We start from the raw sequence: 4,262 nt of genomic DNA, 5'->3' as shown, positions 1-4,262 counted from the left end.
GCTGATGTGAAAGCGGGCGGACTTGAAGGTCACCAAGGACGGTGACGGGTCCGTCGCCGCCACAGAACCTCTAAACTTGGTGGAGACGCGGAAGGAGAGCAGTGGCGTTGTGAAAACCTCGACACCTACTGCTACATCGATGACCACGACCACTGTGGCGGTAAGAATGGTACTAACTACTCTCTTCGTTCCTAAACATAAGACCTTTTAATTAGAGATTCCACTATAGACTCCACACGAAGCAAAATGAGTGAATCTATACTATAAAGTATGTATATACATCCATATGTAGTTCATACTGGAATTTCTAAAAGGTCTTATATTTAGAAACAGAGAGAGTATATACATATTCCCTAGCTTCAAAAACAAACTCATTGATCCCTTCATTCGACAGCTTCGCCTTCATGCTTCGACACTCATGGAAGGGAGTCGGAGTGATGGAGCCTGATGTCCCTCTTCATCTTCACCGTGGTGGTTGTGTGTGTGCGTTTCGGCTTGTGAGTCATGAACCCCATGGGGTTTGTATCGTGTATGTTGGCTGTTGAGCCTTAACCCTTACTGGGTTTGTATTGTGCGTGCATATCGCCAGAGAGTGTGTTGAACCTTCGACCTTGTTGCGATCATTGAACCTTGTAAACCACAAAGGCTTCAGTTCTCCCTAAAGCGAACCAATGGTACTACTTCCTCTGTTCATTTTTATAAAACCTTGAAAACATTTCAGACAAGATGCAAGGTAACCTATTTTGAGTTGTCTAAAATTACTTATAAAAATGAACAGAGAAAGTAATTGTTTGGACAAAGCAGTGTAACCGAAAGATACATAGGGATGGAACAAATGCACGGAACACATACACTGACATATAGACCAAAAAAAATATAGATACACATACACATGCAGCTCTCTTCTAGGAGAGGCATCGCCAAACATGCAGCTACCGCGCGCTATTGGCCTTTTATTCTCACGCCTTTGTCGTCGTAGCTACAGCTAGCTAGACGTATACGCGGGCGTGTACGTACGCACGAGCCATAGTCGGTCGAGGTAGGTCTCCGTATAGAGCTACTACTCGCCGGTGACACGTACGCATTATAACTTACATATACACTCTTAATAGTTATATGGAGTACAGTATTATAGATGCCACACCGTCGACGTCACACCACCTCCTCGATGATGGCTCCGGCCACCGCTTCCCAGCCGCGGAGGTGCTCGTCCACGCTGCTGCTGCCACCCACATGGAGGTCGAGGCCAAAGCTCATGCACTGCTGCACGCATTGTTCCTTTCTTGTTGGGTCTTGCCAGTGTTGGCACTTCAACTCGCAGTCTTCCCTGCTAGGATGGTGATGCTGCTGGCTGTGGCACTGGTCCACACAGAACTGTCTCCTGGTCAGATCTTGGTAATAGGCGCACTTGTCGTCGCAATCATCGTTGCTATGGTCATGGGCATGCGAGCCGACCTCCTCCTCCAAGGCATGAGGGCGTTCGTCCACGCTGCTGCTGCCACCCACATGGAGGTTGAGGCCAAAGCTCATGCACTACTGCACGCATTGTTCCTTTCTTGTTGGGTCTTGCCAGTGTTGACACTTCAACTCGCAGTCTTCTCTGCTAGGATGATGATGCTGCTGGCTGTGGCACTGGTCCACACAGAACTGTCTTCTGGCCAGATCTTGGTAATAGGCGCACTTGTCGTCACAATCGTCGTTGCCATGGTCATGGGCATGCGAGCCCACCTCCTCCTCTACCTGCAGGGTGGCGATGGTTTTGGCCCCATCCTCCTGCTCGGCGCCTACCGTCGCCGGAGCCAGCAACACCATTGCGAGCAGGAGGAACCACCAAACCCCACCCTTGTGAATGAACTCCATAGCTGCTCACACGAGATACGAATGGCAATGGATTGAAGAAGGGGGACGCCGAGTGACTGCATTTATAGATACACGCGTGAGATATTTACATGGGAAAGCCAGGTATATTCGCTCGAGGTACGTCTACAACTATTCCATGGCTTAGATCGTCTTTCACCATGCATGTATCCTCTGCCAAGCATGTCCATCATTCTTTTAAGAGAACACGTGGGGCACGCCACCTGCTTATTAATTATACACGGTGAAAAGAAAAAGAAAAATCATTCATATGATGCCGGACAACCATGGGCCCCATATAATTTAGCCGGACGACTAATGGATTTTGTTTTCAGCATGTTTATTAATTAGTTTAATCTGCTGGCCAAGTGGCTGATATTGTATTGGGAGCATGAACCACGCGATTTTGCTAAGCCAAGTACAACAGACAACACTGCCGATCTCCATCGTGCTTTTTCTTAGTTAATTGGGAGTGTGAACCATGCGGTTTTGCTAATCCCAAGTGCAACGGACAAAACTACGGATCTTCATCATGCTTTCCGTTTTCTTAATACTAGGGAATTCACCGTGTGTTTTTTCAAGAATATGTAAACAATCACGTAACTTAGCTTTATAGAAGGTAGAAAACAATGTACAAGAGAGTTACATGAAAACACGAGGCAACTGGCAACACCATCCACCAATAATGCTAAACATACAAAGAGTTACACACAATTACACGCTGACTAGGATTTTTTTCATCTACTAATCAATCACAAACTTGCTCCCCCTGATTTTTAGGAGGGGTGGGCCGCCTCCTCATTTATTGACCAATCAAATTAACTTTCTTTGTAAAACCTTATAACTCGTTTGTACGTGTAGCATTACTCCACCATCCACTGCCAGACTCCGGACTTGCCACTCCTAAACCCTGGCATGACTACTCACAGAATACACTCACTCCATGGCCATTGGCCCTCATCCACATACGCAGCTCCACGAAAATCTGAGAGGTAAATCTTTGCACCGTGTTCAGAGAGGATCTAGGCCCCCAAAAACAAAGCTGATACGAAACTTCCATAGCTGCCAGCATGTATAAGTATCACAAAGGAGACGAAACTCTTCCTTCTCGCCTTTGGGGTCCGTTTGCGAACATTCATCCACCATTTCTGCAGCGAGTCCTCAGTGGACATCAGCAACAGAAGCTCAACTCCAGCCTTAGCAAAACAATCATGCCAGATTTGTCTTGCAAAGACACAGCGAAGCAGGAGATGATCAACCGTGTACTAACATATATAGCTCACGCAAAAAAATAAAATGAAAAAAAAATCTAACATAGCTTTAGAATCCTTGTGCACATCATGCGGCATTTCTACATTTTTATCATTAAATAACTTTTCTTCTTCTAGCCAATATTCCAACTCCCGAATCAAAGCTCGCCACCTCTCTTAATGGCACATTAAACTCACAATTCCCCTCCACGCCCGCCACACACGCTTTGAATTTCAAACATGTAAGCGTGCAACTCTGCTTATCTTTGCAAAGTATGTATAGTTTTTGACTGAGCCATGGTAAACTTGCCCCCTCTCTCTCTTCTCTCTCTTCTGTTGCGTTGTCTTCTCTCTCTCTCTCTCTCCAATATTGACCTGCTCCTACAAGCTTTATCAAAGCATCAAATTTTAGGAGTCATGGAATTTATAGTAGCTACTTGGGAACATTGCAGCGGGAGAGGAAAAATTGGTTTCATGAAATCCATATAAATATGATTGGCAACCAGCGGATAAGCACTCCGTATCTTTTTAGATAAAGTGTATTTTTATTGATCCATAATATAGCATCGAGGAATACAATTACAATGAGACACACCCGGCCTCTGCATAAACAGGATGCACACAGCACACACACATACACACACACCATAGGATCACGCCGGCAAAGAACTAAGTCATACAAGACCGACACTATGCATAAGTAAAGAGAAAAAAATCATGAAGCAGTTCAAACAGCGATAGACAATATACAACAATAACCATCGGCATCAACTATCTCATGAGAACACAAGGGCTACGAAGAAGGTTCTTCAAAAGCGACACCTTCAAGAAAAAAAGACACATAAGTGACGTCGTTGCCGGATCCAACGCCTACATGGGGGTTGGGATCTGGGGCATCTCTACCCTATGTTCCGCCATCGACATGGGGTATCCATGATTCGAGTGCATCCTTTTCATTCGCTAGTCTAATCAATCAGGAGCATCGTGTGTCGTACCCTCAGTATCACCATGTCTAGACACCATCCTTTGATTTTCCTCATTTTGATGGTGACATTGTATTGTACCTCTTGGTACCTCTATATAATGAGATAGCCACACTCTGTTTAGGGCGTCGAGCAGTTTCCCAAAATACTTGTCTTACATGGTATCAGTTTA

At 45.3% G+C, this 4,262-nt stretch overlaps 1 pseudogene; it reads right to left on the bottom strand.

The window, feature by feature from the left end:
- Positions 1–780: 780 nt before the first annotated feature.
- On the bottom strand, positions 781–1,886 carry LOC119349434 (annotated as a pseudogene).
- Positions 1,887–4,262: the final 2,376 nt, after the last annotated feature.

This window comes from Triticum dicoccoides, chromosome 1B (genome assembly GCF_002162155.2).
Source record: "Triticum dicoccoides isolate Atlit2015 ecotype Zavitan chromosome 1B, WEW_v2.0, whole genome shotgun sequence".
NCBI classification, from domain to species: domain Eukaryota; kingdom Viridiplantae; phylum Streptophyta; class Magnoliopsida; order Poales; family Poaceae; genus Triticum; species Triticum dicoccoides.
Note: the sequence above shows the minus strand (reverse complement) of the source record. Positions and strands in the feature narration are given on the sequence as shown.